The sequence below is a fragment of the Macaca thibetana genome, chromosome 1 (assembly GCF_024542745.1).
Source record: "Macaca thibetana thibetana isolate TM-01 chromosome 1, ASM2454274v1, whole genome shotgun sequence".
NCBI lineage: Eukaryota > Metazoa > Chordata > Mammalia > Primates > Cercopithecidae > Macaca > Macaca thibetana.
Window position 1 is genome coordinate 192077714 of NC_065578.1, and position 11350 is coordinate 192089063.

The following is an 11350-nucleotide window of genomic DNA, read 5'->3' on the forward strand; positions in this document are numbered from 1 at the left end:
GAGGTAATACCGAAAAGATTACAACTGAAAGGAAAGCCCAAGGTTTTGATTATCACATATGATGGGATCTATTTTCTGGATTGAGACTGTGTGTGTGATTTAATGAGATCACAGAAAGGCCTGTTACTCAAAAATGATCAGGAAAATCCGACCTTGTGGGTCTTCTGCCTCCCCCTGCATTCTCACAACTCGGCAGTGTCTTTAGAGCTATAAGAATGTGGTATCCCAGGTACTTAATCAACTAAAAGTTGATTTGATAGGAGTTATTTGAGAGGCCAAAGTGAGCAAGACCATGAAACAAAGGGAGAACATTGTCCACAGTGTCTTGTTCTTCTTCCTCAGTGCCAGGAGCTCTCTACCGGTGAACCCTTTCTGGGCTGGTCCTGAGCACCATGGAGGACCCAGGAGGAAGAGACATGTTAAGGCCAGGGAGAAAGGTGGTCATTTCCAGAGCTCCTCTACCTCCCCCTCGGCTGGGAGTTCTACCTCTCTGTGGTGTTTCCATGTCTCCTTGTACTTAAAGTTCCATGCTTTTCCCTTACAGCTCAGGGCTCTCTAGGCCATACCACTGAGGCTGGCAGCCCCCAATGGTTCACATTAGCCACTCCAAGAACAGGATTAAGAATAGGTTGAGATTAATGAACATCTTCAGAATGCTGACAAGAATTTGGAAAGTGCTTTTTCATGTATTTTCTTCCATTAACCTTGTAAGGCAGGGATTATTATTATCCTCAATATACTAATGAAAAACTGAACTGTTCAAATTTGCTAAACCAGCAAAAAATGATGACTTGATGCTATGTTTTTTCCAATACCCTATAAACGGGAATAGTGAGAAGACATACTTCAGAGAGTATGAAGAAGATATTCTTACTTTAGAGAGTATGGAACCTTCAGAGGGTTATTCAACAAGTATTAATTGAGCATTTACTGCATGCCAGGCATTGTTTGCAATATTAGAGATACAGTGGCAACAAAAAAGGACAGAGTACCATCCCCTAGGAAGCTAAGTTCTAGTACAGACTCTGGGACATGGTATATAAAATGCTTCAGGCTGTGCCTCACAGTCAGAAAATGATGGGGGAAATACCACTAAAAATAATCACTTTAGAATGTGCATTCACTGGGTGCCAGGCACTAAGCTAAGCACTTTAGATGCATTATGTTATTTGTTTTCAAAAGTACCTTATAAGGCAAATATTACTGTGGCCATTTTTCTGAAGAAAGACTGGGACTTAGCAGGTTAACCTGGCACAGTGATACAACTAACATGTGGCAGGCTATGAAGATGTGCTGCCTCCCCTTAAGAGAAAGAAAAGAAAAGGAAAATGAATTATTATGTACCAAATATTTAATAGGTATCAGTCACAGCATTAGGTCAGATAGATGGGAGGAAGACACATACATTGTTAACTATGCTACAGCTTTGACCATGATTCACATAGTAACAAAGCTTAAAAGGAGCTATTTAAACCTAGAAGAGTGAGAAATTTACTCTGTGGGAGGGGACTGGAGGAAGATTTGCAGTTGCATCAGTGTTTGAAAAAGGACTTGAAGAATGAAGAAAAATGTGTGGTTTGAAATGGGGGCAACGTGTTGTCAGCTACAGGGACCATGGGAGCAAGAGCACATACCCGAGAGTGCACACAGAGAGTTGGGCAGAGGGCAGAATGCAAACCATGAGGTGGGGTGTATGACAAAAACTGTACATATTTAAGGCACAAAACATGGTAGATATGTGTATGTGTATATATATATATCCCCATTGTGAAATGATAAGCTATTTAACGTATTCATCACCTACCATAGTTACCATTATTTTTGAGTGAGAACATTTAAGATCTACTCTTTTAGCAAATTTGAAGCGTACAATACAGTATTTTAACCATAGTCACCATATTGTATATTACATCTGCAGAACTTATTCATCCTGCATGACTAAAACTTTGTACCATTTGACCATGATTACTCAATTTCCCCCACCCTCAAGCCCCTGGCAACCACCCTACTACTCTTTGCTTCTGTGAGTTTATCTTTTTTAGATTCTTCACGTAAGTGAGAATGATCAGTATTTGTCTTTCTGGGCTTGGGTTAATTTACATAGCAAAATATCTGTCAGGTTCATCCATATTGTTGCAACAGGATGTTTTCCATTTTCAAGCCTGAGTAATACTCCACTGAAGGTAAGCACCACATTTTCTTTATCCATTTGTTGATGAGCGCTTAGGTTGATTCTATATTTTGGTCATTGTGAATAATGTTGCAGTGAACATGGGAGTGCAGACATGTCTTTGACTTACTGATTTCATGTCCTGTGGATATATACCCAGAAGCAGGATTGCAGAATCATAGGTAGTTCTATTCTACTTTTTTGAGGAAACTTCATACTGTTCTCCATAATGGCTATTCTAATTTACATTCCCATGAACAGTGTTCAAGGATTCCCCTTACTCCACATCCTCACCAACACTTGTTATCTTTCCTCTTTTTGATAATAGCCATCCTAATAGGTGTGAGGTGATATCTCATTGTTGTTTTGATTAGTGTTTTCCTGACGATTAATGACATTGAGCATTTTTTCATATGGCCATTTTTTTTGAGATCTTTATTCAGGTCCTTTACCCATTTTCAAATCAGGTTATTTGTTTTCTTGCTGTTGACATGTTTATGTTTCTTATATATTTCGATATTAACCCCTTATCACATGTATGGTTTGCAAATCTTTTCTGTCATTCTATAGGTTGTCTCTTCACTCTGTTGTTTCCTTTCCTGTACAGAAGCCTTTTATTTTGAAGCAATCACATTTGTCTCTTTTTGCTTTTGTTACCTATGGTTTTGGGGTTATATCTGAAAAAAATCATTGCCCAGACAAATCTCAAAAAGCTTTGTCTCCATGTTTTTTTCCAGTAGTTTTACAGTTTCATGTTTTATATACATGTTATACTTACAGTTTAAGTCTTTAATATATTTTGAGTTAATTTTTGCATATTGTGTGAACTAAGGATCCAATTTCATTCTTTTGCATGTGGATACCCAGTTTTTTCCAACACCATTTATTGAAGAAACTATCCTTTTCTCATTGTGTGTCCTTGGCACTTTTGTCAAAGATTAGTTTGCTGTATAAGTGTGGGGTAATTACTTGGCTCTCTATACTGTTTCATTGGTCTGTGTCTGTTTTGGTGCCAGTATATTACTGTTTTGAATACTATAGCTTTGTAATATATTTTGAAATCAGGTAGTCTGATGTTTCCAGCTTTGTTCTTTTTGCTCAAGACTGCTTTGGCTATCTGGGATATTTTTGGTTCCATATACATTTTAGGAATGCTTTTTTCTATTTATGTGAAAAATGCCATTTATATTTTGAAAGGAATTGCATTAAATATGTAAATTGTTTTGGGTTATATGGACATTTTAACAATATTCTTTCAATTAATGAATGCAAAATATCTTTGCATTCTTTAGTGTCTTCCTTAATTTCCTTAAGGATTATGGTTTTCAATGTCCAGATTTTTCACCGTATTGGCTAATTGTATTCCTAAGTATTTTTTTTCTTTTTGATGCTATTTTAAATGGAATTTCTTTCTTAATTTCTTTTTTGGATAGTTTGTTGTTGATGTATGGAAATGCAATCAATTTTTTTAGTGTTGATTTTGTATCCTGCAACTCTACTGAATGTGTTTATTAGTTATAAAAGTTTTTGGTGAAGTCTTTAGGGCTTTCTATATAAAATATGTCAGCTGCAAACAAAGACAATTTACTGTTTTCCTTTCTGATTTGATTTTTTTTTTTTTTCTCACTTGATTGCTCTGGCTAGGACTTTCAGTTCTACACTGCATAGAAGGGGTAAGAGTTAGCTTTCTTGGTTTGTTTCTGATCTTAGAAGAAAAGCTTTCAGCTTTTTACCATTTTGCATGAAGTTAGCTGTAAGCTTATCATATATGGTCTTATTATATTGAGGTATATTCCTTGTATATGTAATTGTTGAGAGTTTTCATCTTGAAAGGATGCTGAATTGTCAAACACTTTCTCTGCATTGATTGAGATTATCTTTTTTGTCTTTCTTTTTTGTTAATTTGATGTATCACATTTACTGATTTGCATACGTTAAACCTTCCTTCTATCCCAAGGATGAATCGCATTTGGTCATAATGTATAATCATTATAATGTGTTGTAAACTCAGTTTGCTAGCATTTTGTTAAGGATTTTTGTATCTATGTTCATTAGGGATATTGGCCTAGAATTTTCTTTTCTTATAGTATCCTTGTCTGGTTTTGTTTTGAAGATAACACTGGCCTTATAAAATGAGTTTGATTTCCTCTGGTTCAATTTTTTGGAAGAGTTTAAGAAGGATTGATATTATTTATTTGAATGTTTTCTAGACTGTAGCTATGCAGTCATCTTTTCCTGGGCTTTTTTTTTCTTTATTTTCTTTATTTTTTTGAGACCGGATCTAGCTCTGTTGCCCAGGCTGCAGTGCAGTGGGGCTATCTCTGCTCACCACAACCTCCACGTCCCTGGCTCAAGCTATTCCTCCCACCTCAGCCTCCTAAGTAGCTGGGACTACTGGTGCACACCACCTCACCTGGCTAATTTTGTATTTTTTGTAGAGATGGTGTTTTACCATGTTTCTCAGGCTGGTCTCAAACTCCTGGGCTCAAGCAATCCACCTACCTCAGCCTCCCAAACTGCTGGGATTATAGGCATGAACCACCATACTCAGCCTGGTCCTGGGCTTTTCTTTATTGGAAGATTCGAAATTACTACTTAAATTTTTTTTGTTTATCTGTTCAGGTTTTTATTTCTTCTTGACTCAATTTTGGTTTGTTACATGTTTCTAGTAATTCATATATTTCCTCTAGGTTATTCAATTTGTTGGTATATAATTGTTCATAATAGTCTCCTATGATCTTTTTTGTTTCTGAGGCATCCATTATAATGTCTCTTCTTTCATTTATTTAAAAATGTAGGCATTTATCTCTGTAAGCTTTGCTCTTAGAACTGCTTGTGCTGCATCCCTCAGTTTTGGTATTTTTTTTTCTCTCAAGATATTTTAAAATGTTCTTTTTGATTTCTTCTTTGTCCCAGTGATTGCTCAGCAGAATATTATTTAATTTACATATATTTGTGAATTTTCCAAAGTTATTTCTGTCATCGACTTCTGATTTAATATCATTGTGGTCAGTAAAGATACTTGATATTATTTCAGTCTTCTTAAATTTGTTAAGACTTGTTTTGTGGCCTAACATATTCTCTATCCTGGAGAATAGTCTATGTGCACTTGAGACAAATGTGGGCTCATAGGTGGAAAGGATTAATCTCCAGATAAGATGTTGGACTTGAGACTCGGAACTTGGGACTTTTAAGTTCATACTAGAATGAGTTAAGACTTTGGGGGACTATTGGGTAGGGCTAATTTTGCAATGTGAGAAGGACATGAGATTTGGGGGCTGGGGTGGGGGAACGATGTAGTTTCGGTGTTTGTGCCCTCCAAATCTTATGTTGAAATGTAATCCCCAATATTGGAAGTGGGACCTGGTGGGAGATGCTTGGATCATGGGGTCATATTGCTCATGAATGGCTTATTGGCATCCCCTTGGTCATGAGTAATTTCTTGCTCTGGTAGTTCACTCAAGATCTGAGTGGCCACCTCCTCTCTTTCTCTCTTGATCCCTCTCTGGCTATGTAACATGCTTGCTTTTCTTTAGTTTCTGTCATAATTGCAAGTTTCCCAAGGCCTTTACCAAAGGCAGATGCTGGCACTATGCTTCCTATACCACCTGAAGAACTGTGTGTGAAAAATAAAACCTCTTTTCTTTATAAATCACCCAGCATCAGGTATTCCTTTATAGAAATGCAAGAACAGACTAACAACACACCATGTATAGTATTCTTGTTTGGCATTTTATTTTTCTTTCAGCATGTTGAGTTTATCATTCCATTTTTGCCTACAAAGTTTCTACTGGAAATCTACTGATTGTTTTATCAGTGTTCTCTTGTATGTGATGAATCACATTTTTATTGGTGCCTTTAAACTTGTCTGTCTTTGACTTTTGTTAATTTGATTATGTGTCACAGTGAAGATCTCTTTATGTTTAATCTAACTGAGTTCTTTGGGATTTATGGATCTGGATGTGTAGTTCCCTTTCTAGATTTGGAAAGTCTGCTGTCATTATTTCTTTATATAAGCTTTCTACCTCTATTTCTTTGTTCTTCGTGGGGTTCCCATAATGCATACATTGGTTCACTTGATGGTTTTCCACTTGTTTTGTAGACTTCCTTTACTATCTGTCATTCTTTTTTCTTTTTATTTCTCTCACTGGGTAATTTCAACTGATCTGTCTTAAAGTTTGCTGATTTATTTTTCTGCTTGATCAAGTCTGCTGTGGAAGTTCTCTATTGAATCTTTCAGTTCTGTAATTGTGTTTTTCAGCTTCAGATTTTTTTGTGTGTGTATTTTTTGAATCGTTTTTATGTCTTTGTTAAACTCGTCATTTTGTTTGTGTATTTTCCCCCTGATTTCATTTAGTTGCCTATCTGTATTCTATTTTAGCTCACTGGAGTTCTTTAAGGCAATTACTTTACATTCTTTTTCAGGGAGTTTCTAGATCTTCATTTCTTTAGTGTTGGTTTACTGGTGCTTTATTCTGTTCCTTTGGTGGTGTCACATTTCCCAGATTATTTGTGATCTTGTGGTCTTGAACTGCTGTCTACAGATTTTAAAAAGTAGGGACCTCTTCTAGTTGTTAGAGACAGGTTTTGGCAGGGAGATCCCTTTACAGTCAGACTGGGCAGAGATTCTTGGCAGTCTGACATGCAAGGTCTGTGACAGGTTTGCTACTGAAGTCCTCAGGTGAGTTGGCTTGGTGCCTAAGTTAGCAGGTGAGCAGGTCTGATGCCTAGGTTCACAGAGGTCAGCTTGATGCATAGGTCCATGGGAAAGACTTGGAGTCTGGGTCCGCCGGGCTTGGCCTGAAGCTGCAGCCATGTGGACAGTCCTGGTGCTTGCATTCACAGGGGCCAGCATGGCTCTGTGGTCAACTGGGGTGGGCTTGGTGACTGTCCATGGGGATGGGCTTGAAGCTTGTGTCTACAGGACCTATCCTGGCACTGGGGCAGTTCTTAGGCCCAAGTCCACAGGGGCTGGCCTGGTACTGGGGTGGGCCTAAAACCCGGGTTCTCAGTGGTCAGTCTGGTGTCTGGGGTCATGACGGCTGCTTACCTTAAATCACAATCAGGCCTGAAAAACTAGGTTCATAGGAGTTCTCCTGCAGCCTAGGACCATTAGATATGGCCTGACACCTGGAGCCTGGGTCTGTGAGGACTCACCTGGCCCTGGGGTTTAGTAGGGCAGGCCTGGTAATAGGATCCAGAGTAAAGTTGCATACTCATTTTCTTCTCCTTACTTAAAAGGAGGGCATCTGTCTCCAGACTGTGTTGCGTAGGCATAGGGGAGGTGACGCAGGTAGTGTGAAACTGTCTCTCCTATCCTCTTCGATGTGTTTTTTTCTTATTTCTGTGCTCCATTCAGGTGCTATAATCTCTCACCTGGATTCCTTTGGTCTTGTGCAGCCATTTTTGTTGTGGATGGTTATGAAATTGATATTACTGTGAGAGAATGAGCACTGAAAATTCCTGTTCCACCAGCTGACGCTCTCTAGTGTTTTCTTATTAATAACACAGAAAAGTGATTAAATTTATCTGCCAGAGGATTTTAGGCTCTCTGGTACCCTGGGATTTGGAACAGACTTTATTTCTTACCACAGGAATGCTAAGAGCCATTTTTCCTTTGTTTTGAATATAATATGCTATGTTTATCTTTTCAGGCAAGTCTATGTCAAATACATTTTTTGGTCATTACTACTGGTTGCAAAACACATTCTCTACATTTGTTGTGTTATGGGAACCGCTTCAGGTTTGGATCCACTTAACTCTTTCTTTTGACATGGTCAAGGGGAGGAGTGAAGGAAGACAGTGAATTAGATGCTGAGAAGTTTTTCAAGTTTGAGATTAGGTTAATCACTATAAAAAGAATATATTTTATTTTATTTCCTCAAGTGGGCATTACTGTTTAATTGAAGCATTCCCATATTCAGAATCCCCTATTATCATTCAAGTCTGACTTCCTGGACTGACATTCAATTCAGTTACATTTATTCACTAAATAATTTAATCATTCATTTTCACACAAATACACACATACACATACGTATGTGATGTATTATACTCTAGGTCTAGTTCTAAGCACTGGGGATTCAGCAGTGAACAAGTTCAACAACTAGCTATTGAGAAGTCAGAGGCAATATGGAAATAAATGAAATACTGTTCTAGCATTCATTGATTTTTTTTCTAATATGTATGTATTTGTGTATGGAGAAAGATGACAACGAAAAGGGGAGAGATTAAGACAGCTATAGGGATAACTGTAGTACATGGCAAAATATAAGTGACCCCAAAAAGCATGTAAGTTGCTGTAGAGATTCTAGAGAGAGAGAAAAACACATATGTAGAGAGTAAATTAAGAAAGCCTCAAAGGACGAGGATTTAAACCCATTTGAGATGGGTTTAAAGAAGTCTTCCCGATTAAGTTACTTTCTCTCAACTTCAAACGTTCTTTTATGCTGTGCTTTATGTTGCTGGGGCTGGGACTCTGCAAACCTCATTCCTTTTCGCTCCTTCCTGGTTGCTTCCTGTTCATGTTAGTATTGTTGCAGAAAAAGGTCTTCACCTCTGCAGCCATGCTGGTGCTGTAGCTAGTTCCGATTTATAGTTGTTCTCAAACTCTTAGGACAAGTTTCTTCATGTGACTTCAGGGAGAGCAACACCAGCCAGCTGGCACCCTCTTTGGAGATGAGATTCCAGCTCTGCAAGTTCCTCCTAAGTCTCTAAGTTTTAATAATACCAACCTGTTTCTGTTTTCTCTTCAGGCATAGGAGAGGCAGCTCCTTCTTAGAAACTATCTGTGTGATACTCTTAGTTCTCTTTTTGCCTTTAAGACTCTCTGATACCTTGCTAATGCTTTTAAATATTATATTTGTATTAGTCCATTTTCACATTGCTGATAAAGACATAGCAGAGACTGGGCCATTTACAAAACAAAGAGGTTTATTGGACTTACAGTTCCATGTGTCTGGGAAGGCCTCAAAATCATGGCAGAAGGTGAAAGGCACATCTCTCATGGCAGCAGACAAGAGAAGAGAGCTTGTGCAGGGAAGCTCCCCTCTTTAAAACCATCAGATCTCATGAGACTTATTCACTATCATGAGAACAGCACAGGAAAGACCTGCTTCCATGATTCAATTATCTCCCACTGGGTCTCGTCCACAACACGTGGGAATTCAAGATGAGATTTGGTTGGGGACACAGCAAAATGATATCAATATTCTCTTGTTAAAATTATTGAAAAGGTTTCTCTTTCCTGAAAGCATCCTAACTGATACAGAAGTTGGCGCCAGGAATGGTCCAAGAAAATGGGCACTTAAAAATAAGATACTGGGATTGGTTTGGTCATGTCCTTGGACTTGAATGCAGTGCTGAGCTCCTTAAAAATTGTGAATTGTGATACAGTAATCCATGCAAGCAATGGCATCACAATTAACCAGATTATCACCTGTCTTTGATTGTGAGGAAGTGCCTACTGAAGCAAGTCCATTGGTGGGGCAGTGACGGGGTAGGGCAGATGACAAGTGGCTGCTACATTTACCTGCATGATGACAGTAATGACCACAAGATCAAGGGTAGGGATGTAACTTCTGAGTGCACTGAAGCACTTAAGAAAGAAGATGACAGGCATAGGTTTTTCAACTCTTGGCTCAAGTCGTGCCAGACAGCCAGAGTGCTCCTGTGGTGGATTTAAAATAATCTTTTATTTGTTGCAACAAAGGTTCAACTTGTCTGAAAATCAGAATAAATTTTAATTTTGCAGGTTTCAGAATGACAACTTATGCTGAATACCCAGCCCCATCAAGTCTTTTAATGAAGCTGAGAATCTCAAACCTTTGAATCACTTTGAGCTTCTCTTTCTAGTGGAAGCAGCCCACCACCCCAAGTCTGAGGATGCTGAAAAATCCTATAATAACCTCATCAGTGGCAATTGCTTTGCGAAAGGATGGCTATTCTCAAGATGTACCCCAATCCAGTGTTTGCTGCCCTTAGATTCATGACTAGAGTTAGATCTCAGCATACTCCAGGGAAACAAGTACAAAGTCTGACCCCAAAGGAAATAATTTAGATTTAAGATGGGTTTGACAAATGCCTGGATTTCAGGCATTTTTATATGGTTATACATTTCATGTATTACCATAAATATATACATGAAGGTGGGTTCATTCAGGGAGAAAACTCTAAATAGCATAGTTTGTCTGTCACATAGTTACAAATAAGACTGGAAAAGTAGCTTTAGTCATATTGGGAGGCCCCTTGCATGAGATTTAAATGGGGAGAAAGAACCAGTAAAGGATTTTATGCAAGTGTAAGGTGTTTTAGAGGCTCACTTCGGGAAGATGAATCTGGCAGTAGTATACAGGATAAACTATGACAGGGAAACTAAAGTCTAACTGGCAAGTTAGAGGCCTATTCCAACAGTCTCAGAAATTATGATAGCTGGGATGGGGCGATATGTTCCATGTACTTGGGAGGCTCAGATGGGAGGATTGCTTGAGCCCAGGAGTTCCAGGCCAGCTTGGACAACATAACAAAAACTTGCCTCTAAAAAAACAACAACAACAACAACAACAACAACAACAAAATAAAACATGAACAAAAATAAATAAATAAATAGAATCCCAGGCAGCAAAAGCAAAATAGACAAATAATACTATATCAAAATTTAAAAATGATAGCCAGATCTAATTTGCTGGAGTGGGACTTATAAGATTGAAAGAGGCAAAAGACATGTAGAAAGTAGACTTTATAGAACCTATCCTTAGATTGCAAATAGGGATTCAAGCCAGGGGAAGAGAGAATGAGGCTGAAATATTGAGTCTGGGTATGATAAAAATCAGAAAGGGAGAGAGAGAGATAAGAAATGATGAAATGATGAAATGAATTGGTTGAAGGCAAAGTGGGGTGGCAACAATGAATGAAGATGCCAAAAAGGAGCATTCTGCTGACTTAGAATGAGATCTTACTAGGATAAAATAGAAGGAATTGCAGCTGGATTTCTGCACTAGAGATTAGGGAAATATAGAACTTCAGAATATTGAAAAATTGACTAGAAATCCATCAGGTTAGGGCTGATACACTGTAAGTAATATCGTTTCAGTAACTCAAGAAAAAGTACACCTGGGACTCAAAGGGAGTTGGTAAACATTGGCCTCACGTGTTTCCTGGGTCGCTTTGCTTTACAACTAG